Here is a 13,150-nt window from a genome sequence, read left to right on the forward strand (position 1 = left end):
CACATTTTATGAAAAAACCCCCCAACATTTTCACACATTTTATGAAACACACACACACACACACACACACACACACACACACACACACACACACACACGCACATTATGTTCACACATTTCAATTTTTAACATTTTTCCTGAATATTTTTACGTTTTCTATAAAAGCTCTGTGGGCCAGATTAAAGACTTTGGTGGGCTGGATCAGGTCTACAAGCCATAGTTTGGAGAGCTCTTGCTCTAAAGCAACGATTCTCACTTAACGGCAGCCATGAGATATTTGTGACGATTACTTGTCAAGTTATTCCATCGACTGTGAAAAAGCAAATCACTTTAATTGCTAGTCTTTTTCTTTTTCTGTTTCGTTGAGATTTGATCGCTTCAGCAAGTTAGTTTTCACAGGAACATGTGAACCCAAAAGAGAACAAATCTCAACCAAAGCAGACAAAGAAAAAGGTAGCGATTACAGCGATTTGCATTTTAGCAGTTGTTGGAATCACTTCACAGTTCAGTCGCCACATATATTCAATTAAATTTTAACGCGTTTTGCAAAAGTTATTGTGTATTTTGGTCATTAAATTATTAATTTAAACTAAATTGTTATAAAATTATCAGTAATTTTGTTGTGGTAAGTTCACAGATTAGCACCCTCTGCCCCCTCCCCCTTCCCATGAGATTTATTTTATGTCTGAAAAGCTTGTTATATAAAAAAAATATATATGTATATATATTGTAAGAATTAGAGTGGGGAGTCAGTTTCGTATATAAATTTAACGAAAATTGATCAATTATTTTTATTCATAAAAATAATAGAAAATCACGTTTTACGATTTTTAGCGATTAACAGTACGAGGTGTCTTGAATAAGTTTTCACACTTTTTTTTCGCATGGTCACTTTTATTGATAATAAACACATGAAATGCTAGTCTCATTCGAAGTAATCTCCTGCACTTATTGTACCATTCCAACAATTTCTAGAAGGCCTCATGGAAGTTTTCTTGAACAAGTGTGTCAATGACCCTCGCCAGTCTCTTTCATCCCTCAATTGCCTCATAAGACAGCCTTTAAAGTTTTCCTTGCGCTTAGGTAATAATAAAAAGTCACAGCGAGCAAGGTTTGGACTATAGGGAGGGTGAGGAACTATCTTGATGCCCATTTTGGTCAAATAGTCTGATCTTCTATGAGCACTCTTGAGACAAACTTTGTGCAAATCTTCCGCATCTTCAGTTCCTCGTGAATAATTGTGCATACAGTTCTCACACTGATATCAAACTGTGCACTTATTAACTCTATAGATACAAATCTTTATCTATGTAATTCTTTATTTGGACAATCAACTCTAGTGTTGTGACTTCCTCACTCCTCCCACACCTCCCATCCTCCCTCACACTCCCCGCCATCCTTAAATCTCTTATGCCACTCAAAAACTGATGCTTGATTCATACAAGATTGTCCAAAAGCAATCTGAAGCATTCCATACGTTTCTGTTGCATTTTTTTTAAATTTTAAAACAGAATTTTATTGCATATCGTTCCTCTAAAGTGTTCTCGCGTCGAGATTGCATTTTTGAAATTCACCAGCTGTGAAAATCAGGCTTTAGTAGAATGTATTCCAATTCCTGCTGTAATTGTTACTGTAAACCTGAAATCATAAAAATTGGTCAGTCATCGCATAAGATGTATAGCAATAACATACTGAATTTTCAAGTTTATATGACAATTTTAAATGTCTGTACAAAAAAGTCTGGAAACTTATTGAAAGTACCTCGTATATTGTAGCCATTATAAGGCTAATTTTTAAACCTCGATAGTTCAAATTGAGCTGTCTTCCTTTATATACTAAATATAGCGGATAAAGACAAACTGTTCTCGCTTCCTCGTAAAATTTTATTTTCTTAGTAAAAAAAAAAAAGTACTTGATCAATTTATGTGATTTTTTTTTTTTTTTTTTAATATGACATTTTTGTTCTGTACGTATATCATAAAAAAATTCTGTATTTTTTACTTTTTAAATTAGGGTGAATTCTGGACTTGCATGAAATCGATTAATAATAAATGAAAATGTATAAGCTCCTATTTACTTGTCTACCCAGAATTAGACATAAGGTTGGTTTTGAATGTAAGGGAAAATCCAACTTCCTCAAACTAAATAATAACGTTATTGGTTAATTTGTAGTTTAGCGGCGTAAATTATTTGACAGACAGAAAACCATAAAAAAAACATTTATTTTTATGTAAACCACATTATTAGACCTAAAGTCTGAAATAAAACCAGAAAGAAAAAATTCATTTTTATTTATTCATTTTTTTATTAGACTAATGTACGACACTTGAGGCCATAGAATGTAGCCGCTATATTTTTAGCAATTTATCATTTTTAAAGTTTGTCAGATTGGCCTTAAAAGGCCAAATTTGGCCTTTTCTAAATCAGTTTCAGGAAACCAAAATCATGGTTACACGAAACTGATTTAAGCCGCTAAACTACAAATTAACCACGTTATTATTTCAGCACAGTCTCTATCCTGCATAAGTACCAAAGTTAAAATTGCCTCAGTCTAGAAAGAATTCCTCCTTCACTGACCGAGGACAAAAAAAAGCTGAAATGTAGTATTAGAACAGATACTACAGTTTGCTCCTTAGCTAAAAGGCATATATACTTAGCGTTACACACAAGAATTGGTCTCATAATTGTATTAATGTAAAGATAAGGAAAACGTAGGTATATTTCAAAACTTGTTCTTGTAGTAGAGTCCCAGTTAGCAACCAAGGAAAAAAGAAAAGTTGCCAAGAAGACATGCTAAGTAATTGTTGAGGCATCTAAGGATCTCTCTCTCTCTCTCTCTCTCTCTCTCTCTCTCTCTCTCTCTCTCTCTCTCTCTCTCTCTCTGTAAATTTGTGCATGGTAGGGATAGAGGGGGAGGGTCGATGAGAAGTAACATTGACATCTGATGATAGGGGGAAAAAAGAACAAACTGACCTTTGAGGAAAAAAAAAAATGAAGAAAATTTTTTTTAGGTGTGCTAAAAGCAAAACTACTTTAAATGAAATGGGAGAAAAAAAAAAGGTAAACGTAAAATGAATAAATAAATAAAATATGGAAAAGAAACCAAAATAGGGAAAAGAAAGAAAAGGAAAAGAAGAAAAGACAACATTGAGGTGTGCAAAAAGCGAAACTACATAATACGAAAATGGAGGAAAAAAAGTTCAGAGTAAAAAAAAAAAATAACTAAAATAAATAAATAAAATATACAAAAAAATAAAAAAAAACAATTAAAAATAGATAAATGTAATAAATGTAGAAAAGAAGCCAAAAGGAAAAAAGAAAAAGTAAAAGTCCCCCCACTCTATCTCTCTCTCTCTCTCTCTCTCTCTCTCTCTCTCTCAATAACAAAGACGAGGAGGAGGGGTGGGTTCAGCTAAATTGAGAACACGCACCCCACCCCCTTCCCTGCACCCGGACAGCTAAACAACATACATCAATGGCAAGAAGAGAAAGGGAAGGAGAAAGTTGGGCAAAAGAATTGCGAAAGAATCGCGTCGGGAAAGTTAACATAGAAATAAGACAATTTCCAAAAAGTATTTAACTCGAACCCGCTACGATCAGATTAGCGGACGGAGAACTTTGTTTTCTTTTTTTTTTTTTTTGTTTTTTTTTTTACTGCGACTATTTGGATTATTCTACCCGGACATCGTCGAGAAATAGTTTGGTAAATTCTTGCTGGAGACGAGCACTCGGTATCTTTACTTTTAGCGCAGGTGCTCGATTCTGATTTTTTTACTTTGTGATAAGAACGTGCACACTCAACAACAACAAAGATCCAGGTAAATTATCGTTATTATTTATTATTATTCATTTATTATCATTATTATTATTTGTTTATTTTATTATTTTATTTTCACTGTAATTTTCCACAGGTGATCTTTAACCGTCTGTTTTATCATTATTATGATGAAAGAAATTTTATAAACTTTTACTCTTATTAATTTAAACGACGAGGGAAAACTTTCTGGTACTAAGTACCGATGAAATATCTTGCCTATTTCGTTTGCTTTATCGTCCACCTATTTCTGTGTATATAAAGATTGATGATTGCTTTTAAAAATTATTTCTAAACGGAAAAAAAAAAAAAAAATCTGCTTCATTTTTATTGCGAAAATCTAGCTTTAATTCAATATTTGGTACTTCTGCAGAATACGGACCGTACTGAAATAATAAATGTTATTTAGAAATCCATTCTTAATATGGGGAGTGCAGTGCGTTTTGAAACTTCTCTCTTGCAACAGTAAAATAGTTTTGCCATCCCTCCCCCCAAATTTTATTACACAAACTTTTTTACCCGAAAATCAGAATTTTACAAGTTAAAAAAAAAAAGGAACTGAAACGAAAATTTTTGAATAAAAGTTTAATTTTATATACGCTAAAAAGTAAATCAAATTTTTATTCTATAACAAAAAAGGGGGTGCTAATGCAGAGAGTGATCCGCGCTAATTTTTAAATCGTATTTCCACGTTTAATTAAAAAAAAATTTTTTTTATCCAATTGTAAGGTTAAAGTACAGAATCGGTACAAAACACCATCCCTTCCTCATGTTAAGAATGACTTTTTAAATAACGTAATTTCAGCACGGAACACTCGTTCCAGGAGTACCAAAAAGGGTAGTTTTTTTATTTGGCTCCCTCCTTAACATTTTCCTTTACCATTAACATTTAAAATGACGACTGTAGGTTTTCGGTTATGCTGAAAACGAATATCGTATTTGAATTTTGCGCAACTGAGTAGTTTTCCGGATATTAAGCAATGTAATTCTTTGGTGGCCATATTGTTGTACGCGTAAAATTTACAGCAAAAAGTATCATTTCAGAGTAAGAATTCATTTTAATCGACATTTTGGCAAAGACTACGCAAAATGGATGAAATCAATTCTCTTATAGTCGAATTGGACAGAGTATTTTGGAAGACCTTTCGTAACCTGCCATTTATTTTATTTTCGGTATTCTCGAGATAAAAAAAGAAGGTAATCTGGTAGAATTGGAAGAAAAACTTTTAAAGATTTTAACTTGAAATTTTCTAAAAGTTCGTTTAAAATTCTTGGGTGCTTATTCAGATTGGTACTCATGGCGGCAACTACAAGTAAAGAAAATACAGAAAAGTCTGATGTAAGACATTAAAAAAAAAGTAAATATTGAAAAAAATTATATTGCACGTACTCGTTACGGAATAAATTTTTCATAAAAAAATAAATCACTTAATTTGATCAAGTAAGAAAATCGAATAAAATGAATTGTGTCGTTGCCATCTTGCGTATTTCGCGGACGAGGAGGGGATGCCAGAGAAGATAACTCCAATCACTGCTTAAAATTTGTCCAAATTTGACGAAATTATTTTGAAACATAAAGGAGAAAAATAACTAGATAAATATTTTATCCCCCCCCTTATTTTAGTTTCTGTGTCCCTTTTTAATCCCTTTTTCATTTTGTCCTTTGTTAATCACTTTTTCGTTCAAAAGCATCCCCCCCCTCCTCGTTCGCAAAATAGACAAGAAGGACGCGACACGATCAATCTCATTGAAAAAAATTATATTGTGCGTGCTAGTTATGGAATAAAGTTTTCATACAAAAAGAATCACTTGGATTAAAAAAAAAAAAAAAAATTCCCGAAAAAATAAAATGTTAATATTTTCATTTAATGTTATTAAACTAAACAAGTACTCAATATTTAAATATTTGTAGGGGTGCTCAGTTTTTAATCCAATGTTCAATTAGCGGTTTTTAAGCAGCTTAGCATTTTTTTTTTTTTGAGAGGACTGCCGGTTTTTCTTTTTTTTTTTTTTTTTTTTTTTGGAGGGGGGGATATTCAATTATAGAACTTGTATAGTTTTTTAATAGGTGCTTATGTAGCAGTGTCAGAAATTTCGTGAAAATAGTGAATAATTCCACCCCATCTTTCCAAGCTTATAACTCCTCGAAAAATGTAATTCAAGCCCTAATTTTTTTTTTTTCAATTAAAGGAGCAAGGACCAAGGTTTTATTAAAAAAAAAAACAAAAAAAAAAAACAATGTGTTTTTTTTTTTTTAAAAAAAAAGGTTTTAAACTTCGGACTTTACAGGTAAATTTCTAAAAAAGCGTTTTTTTTTTTTTTTGTTTTAAATTTGAATATATTATTTATTGACCTTTTCTCTTCAATTTGTGATATATAAAACTCCCCGACATAATTAATTATTTACTTTTTAATAGACATTTCAAAATGGGTGACACTTGGGGGGGGGGCGTGAATTTAAAAAAAAAAACGTTTGTCTAAAATATTATATTCAGTTTATTGGAAAGAACATAAAATTTCACATTGACCCTGAAAATATCGTAAAAATAGAATCAATAGAAAAATTTTGATAGATTTTTAAAGTTTAAAAATTGAAAAATATTGAGTTCGGAAAATTCATTACTGTTTAAAAAAAAAAAATATTTCTATTACTTTTAAAACAACTGTAATAGTTTATTTTGGAAGTATAATCCATAAAGAAAATAAATAACCCACTTTTAACAGAGAAATTACGAGATTTTTATATTGTATTCGCAGTTTCGTGTTAGGGGTGTCCAAAATTCCTACAAAAATTCTGATACTGCTAGTGCTTATGGAGTTTAATTAACTGCTTTAATGTAAGTAACGCGCCGGCATTAACCGAGCAGAACTGTTTAATATTTTACAAAAATTATGTTCACATTTGGTGGGAGGCGGTAGAGGGGTCCCCTCACCTCCACCGCCTCCCACCAAATGTAAACAGAATTTTTGTAAAATATTAAACAGTTCTTCTGCTCAAAACATTGATTAAACTGCATAAGCACCTGTTAAAAAAACTATACAAGTTCTATAATGGAATATCCCCCTCCAAAAAAAGAACGAAAACAAACCGGCAGTCCCCCCCCCCCCGCCTCAAAAAAAGTGACCATAAAGTGAGTGCATTTCTTCATATCTTGGAAACTACTGGTTTCTTGGAATTTTAAAAGTTAGTGGTAATTTTAAACGATTTTCCGAGGGGGGAAAGAAAGTCCCCCACCACTCGAAAAAAATTGTGGCCACAAAGTGGGTGCTCATTTTACGTTAAATTATTATAGAAAAATGATCTCCCACTATTTTAAAACATACATTTCTTCATATCTTGGAAACTACTAATTTGCTGTAATTTTAAACGTTATTTTGGTTTTCAGCGACCCCGAAAACCTTTAAGAGTAATTTAAAAGGAATTTTCGAGGGTGGAGTAATTCTTCATATTTACCAACGAAATAAATAAACACAAAAAAATATATGAAAATCGGAACATTTTATTGTATAAAAAATGTGGTACTCATGCAGAGAGTGATCCGTGCTGAAATAATAACGTTATTATTTAAAAAGCCATTCTTAACATGGGGAGGGTGTTTTGTACCTATTCTGTACTTTAACCTTACAATTGAATTAAAACACACACACACACACACACATATCATAAAACTTTAATTAAACTTTGAAATACAATTTAAAAAATAGCGCGGATCACTCTCTGCATTAGCACCAAAAATGTATCAAAATATAATTTTAACGTATAATTATATATATATATTTTTTTTTCAATGAGTGATTCTGATTCATAACTGGAAATAAAATAATAAATCTGATAGGAAACATTTATAGATTGTTATATATATATATATATATATATATATATATATATATATATATATATATATATATATTTTACGGTAAGGTTTTACAAAAAATGTAGCAAAATATAATTCTAGTTTGCAGGCACTTTTAGAAAAGGAAGAATTATCAACTCCTGTTCTTTGGTTGACAAGCGACATTTGTTGGTCGTTCTTGAAACTAAAATACACACATTATTCGCCTCATTAGCAGTGTCAGAAATTTCGTGAAAATAATGAATAATTCCACCCCATCTTTCCAAGCTTATAACTCCTCGAAAAATGTAATTCAAGTCCTAATTTTTTTTCAATTAAAGGAGCAAGGACCAAGGTTTCATTAAAAAAAAAAAAAAAAAAAAAACGTGTTTTATTTAAAAAAAAAGGTTTTAAACTTCGGACTTTACAGGTAAATTTCTAAAAAAAAAACGGATTTTTTTGTTTTAAATTTGAATATATTATTTATTGACCTTTTCTCTTCAATTTGTGATATATAAACATATTATTGACATGCAGAAGTGGCAAAAAATCGGTACTTGTACAGTTTAGTCAAGACATTAAAAAATGAAAATATCAAAAGTTTAAATTGTATGTATCCGTTATGGAACGAAGTTCTTCGAAAAAAAAATTTCAATTAATTTCATCAAGTAGTTTTCTTTTTTTTTTTTTTTCCTTTCCTTTTTACAGCGAAAAAACAATTTATGATACCGAGCAAAATGTTCAATTTTTAGGAAGAAAAGCTAGTATTAAAGAGTGGGAGGTGTGTCTGCGCTTTAACTGGAGTGATCTCCCTTGGGCATTTCTAAAATTCAAACAATTTTTTTTTTAATCCAAGATGGCTGCCTTCAACGCGCTCTCATAAAAACGTGTTTCTCCGCTGTAAAAAAAAACAAAAACAAAAAAAAACAAAAAAACTACTTGATGAAATTAAGTGAATTTTTTTTTTCTCGGAGAACTTCATTCCATAACGGATACATACAATTCAAACTTTTTTCGATATTTTCATTTTTTAATGTCTTGACTAAACTGTACAAGTACCAAAATGACAATATCGAAAAAAAACAGTTTAAATTGTATGTATCCGTTACAGAATGAAGTTCTCCGAAAAAAATTTCACTTAATTTCATCAATTTTTTATTTATTTATTTTTTTTTTTTTTTTACAACGAAAAACAATTTATGATACCGAGCAAAAGGTTCGATTGGCGGTGGCAGATTTGTACAACCGTCACCCCCATGCGTAATTTTATATACTGGTAGTTTTTTTTTTTTTTTTTTTTTTTTTTTTTTTTTTTAATTTTTCACTGGATTATTATTGATTGGACACTAATTAACATGATTATGAAAAAAAAAAAAAACGGGTTTGTATTACTGTACACATAGATTCGAAAAAGTTGTCAAAAAACAAATATATAACAAATAAATGTTATTAAAGGCAAGATAAGTTACTTTTCTGCCAAACTGGATATATTTTTTGTGTTTTTTATTCAATTTAACATGTTTATTCAGCTCGAAAACCATACCGTCAAGATGGCGTCTGATTCTCTCTTTAACACGGTAAGTTTGGGAAAAGGTGTTATAAATAACAAACCGGATAAAATACTGTTAAAAACTCGCTCAATATATATTACCGTGACATAGGTTGACATATATTCGGCGGGGTTTGAATAGTATTTTGTATAGTTTTTTATTTATAACACCTTTTACCAAACTTACCGTGTTAAAGAGGGTGTGAGACGCCATCTTGAATTTTCCAAGTCATCGGTAAACACTATGTTTTTCGAGCTGAATAAATATGTTACATTGAATAAAAACACAAAAAATATATCCAGTTTGGCAGAAAAGTAACTTATCTTGCCTTTGATAACATTTATTTGTTATATATTTGTTTTTTGACAACTTTTTCGAATCTGTGTACACAGACCCAAAAAATCATTTCGACATTGGAAAGGGGTGCTCACATTTTAGTTACAACATACTGATAAATCGGTCACCCATTTTTTTTTTTTTTTTTTTTTAAATACGGAAGTGTCTTCGGGAGATATGAAATGGTCGCATGTTGACGAAGCAAGACGTGTTGCGATATGAAAATTGACAACGGAATGGAAAATTATGAAGCATTTCTCCAGCATGTTAGTGAAATTTATAATACTTAAAAAAAAAAAAAAAAAAAAAAAAATGCTACATTAAATAAAAACACTAAAAGCATCCAGTTAGGTAAAAAAAAAAAAAAAAAGTAACTTATATTGTTTTTGATAACATTTATTGGGTTTGTATTACTGTACATAAATCTATATGTACAGTAATACAAACCCAATAAATGTTATCAAAAGCAATATAAAGTTAAAAAAAAAAAAGAAAAAGTTGTCAAAAAACAAATATATAACAAATAAATGTTATCAAAGGCAAGATAAGTTACTTTTCTACCAAACTGGATATATTTTTTGTGTTTTTATTCAATGTAACATGTTTATTCAGCTCGAAAAACATGCAGTGTTCACCGATGTATTGGAAAACTCAAGATGGCGCCTTACTCCCTCTTTAACACGGTAAGTTCGGGAAAAGGTGTTATAAATAATAAACTAGACAAAATACTATTAAAAACCCGCCGAATATATGTCAACCTATGTCACGGTAATATATATTGAGCGGGTTTTTAACAGTATTTTATCTAGTTTATTATTTATAACACCTTTTCCTAAACTTACCGTGTTAAAGAGGAAGTCCGACGCCATCTTGAATGTTCCAATACATCGGTAAACACTGTATGGTTTTCAAGCTGAATAAGCATGTTACATTGAATAAAAACACAAATATATCCAGTTAGGTAGAAAAGTAACTTATCTTGCCTAACTTATCTTATCTAGTAATAAAAACCCAAATACCTAAGTTCAAAACAAACAAAACTCGATACTTTATTTTCATAAAAAAAAAAAACAGTAAATAAAAAGTCATGTTCATTCGTTTTTTTTTCCTTTGAGAAACAAAAATATTTCTGACTTAATGCGGTAAGCTCAGATCATTTTTACTTTCTATGGTTTTGATATACCCGCGTTTTTATTGGTTATAAAATGAGTGACTGATTTACCAGAACATTGAAAAAAAGTGAGCACCCCTTTCAAATGTCGAAATAATTTTTTTTTTTTTTCAATTTATTTATTTTTTCATGATTTAGTTAATTAGTGTCCGATCAATACTAATCCAGTTAAAAAATTTCAAAAAAAACTACCAGTATACAAATTACGCAGAGGGGGGGGGTGATGGTTGTACAACTCCGCCGTTCGATTTTTAGGAAGAAAAACTAGTACTAAAGATGGGGAGGAAGTGTCGGCGCTTTAAACTGAGTTATCTCCCCGTGGCGTGTTCAAAAATTTCCAAGATGTCTATATTCAACGCGCTGTCATAAAAACGTGTTTTTCTGTTGTAATAAAAATAAAAATAAACTACGCAATCAAATTTGTTTTTTTTTTTTCTCGGAGATCTTCAGTTCAAAACGGATATGTACAATATAACTTTTGTCTCGATATTTTCATTTTTTTAATGTTTTGATTAAACTGTACAAGTGCCAATTTTTCAAATAATGAAACATTTTAGAGGGGTCAAATTTGTTTTTCGAAAATAAAATAAAAACTACTTGATCAATTATTGGAATATGCCATCTTCATTCCGTGACAAGTAGGTACACGATAATTTTTTTTTTTTTTTTCATTTCTGAATAAGCAGCAATGTTTGTTTCAAATGTAAAATTTCATTGGGGGGAGGGGGGGGGTCTACACACGCATACAAAGTCTTTGGTTTCGGAGAGACTAGTAAACCTGGAATCCATACCAAAAGTTAAATTGAAATAATAAGCGTTATTGTTTAGAAACCCATTCTTAACATGGGGAGAGCGTTTTGTAACTATTCTGTACTTTCACCTCACAATTTGATAAACAAAACATACCCTTACACTTGAATTAAATTTGAAAATACTATATAAAGAAATAGCACGGTACTTTCCTTGCATAAGCACTGTTGAATAAAATAAACCTATTTTTTATGAAAGAAAAAAACGGTAAATTTTTACCTGGTTTCCACCTTGACATTTTCCTTAAAATGACGAATGAACTTTTTTCGGGTATGCTGAAAACGAATATCGCATTTAAATTTTCCGCAAATAAGTAGTTCTCCGGATATCAAGCAATGTCATTCATGTTATTGCTGGTGGTCATATTGGTACGCATGAACGAACGTCCATTCGTTCGTGCGTGCGCGTAAACGCAACTCCGAAAAACTACGCGCAAGCACCAAGATAGCCACCAGAAATAACATGAGATTACATTGCTTAATATCCGGAAAACAACTCATTTGCGGAAAATTTAAATGCGATATTCGATTTCAGCATACCCAAAAAACCATCGAAGTCGTCATTTTAAAGGAAAATGTTAAGGTAGAAATCAGGTAAAAATTTAAGATATTGAATTATATAAAAAAAACAAAAAAAAAACGCTTTGTTTGCACAAAAAATAGCTGAATTATCCCCCAAACCGAGTGTTTTTGTCGTTCGCAAAAGCACAACAAACCGTACTTTTGGAAATACGGAGGCCCAAAATCGTCTTGCTGAAACCACTATCAATAATTCTCCCCTCTTTATCTGTACCTAAACATAAACGTGGATTATATGAGAAAAGCTTTCGTAGAATTGCACGTCTCTAGAACTCTCTACCGTTTTGCGACAGTTTCGACACGATCATTTTTTTTTTTTCTACAGTATTTTTTTTTATTTTTATTTTTTTAAATCTGGGTCTGCTGGGTACTGCTAATCGTTTGCGTTTTTATCGATCTGATTCTTCGTCTAGTCGTGAAGCGAGTACAAAACTATTAGGAAGCTGAAAGCAAACGTAAAAGCTCTTTCTAGCTAAACGAAATTCGCGTATGCGAAAACCGGACTACTGAAAACCATAACTTTAGTAAAGGTGTTTTTTTTTTCTTTTTTCTTTTTGTTTTTTCTGTTTTTCATTTTGTTTTTTCTGTTTTTCATTTTGTTTTTTCTGTTTTTCATTTTGTTTTTTCTGTTATTCTTTTTGTTTTTTCTGTTATTCTTTTTGTTTTTTCTGTTATTCTTTTTGTTTTTTCTGTTATTCTTTTTGTTTTTTCTGTTATTCTTTTTGTTTTTTCTGTTATTCTTTTTGTTTTTTCTGTTATTCTTTTTGTTTTTTCTCTGTTATTCTTTTTGTTTTTTCTGTTATTCTTTTTGTTTTTTCTGTTATTCTTTTTGTTTTTTCTGTTCTTTTTTTTTCTCTGTTATTCTTTTTGTTTTTTCTCTGTTATTCTTTTTGTTTTTTCTGTTATTCTTTTTGTTTTTTCTCTGTTATTCTTTTTGTTTTTTCTGTTATTCTTTTTGTTTTTTCTCTGTTGTTCTTTTTGTTTTTTCTGTTCTTTTTGTTTTTTCTGTTATTCTTTGTTTTTTCTGTTATTCTTTTTGTTTTTTCTGTTATTCTTTT

General features: G+C 30.6%; 1 protein-coding gene across 3 annotated transcripts in view; it reads left to right on the forward strand.

Annotated features, from left to right (window-relative positions):
• Window positions 1-2,931: 2,931 nt before the first annotated feature.
• Window positions 2,932-13,150, forward strand: part of LOC145248326 (uncharacterized) — a 185,198-nt gene continuing 174,979 nt past the window's right edge. For 2 of the 3 annotated variants that reach the window (XR_013863364.1, XM_080110234.1), the window contains exon 1: window positions 2,935-3,818. The gene's annotated coding sequence lies outside the window, so the exon portion shown is untranslated. Of the gene's footprint in view, window positions 3,819-13,150 lie in introns of all 3 variants that reach the window. The other variant, XM_080110237.1, reaches the window with a different exon arrangement.

This window comes from Euprymna scolopes, chromosome 26 (assembly GCF_053919585.1).
Source record: "Euprymna scolopes isolate OS-2025 chromosome 26, ASM5391958v1, whole genome shotgun sequence".
Classification (NCBI taxonomy): Eukaryota; Metazoa; Mollusca; class Cephalopoda; order Sepiida; family Sepiolidae; genus Euprymna; species Euprymna scolopes.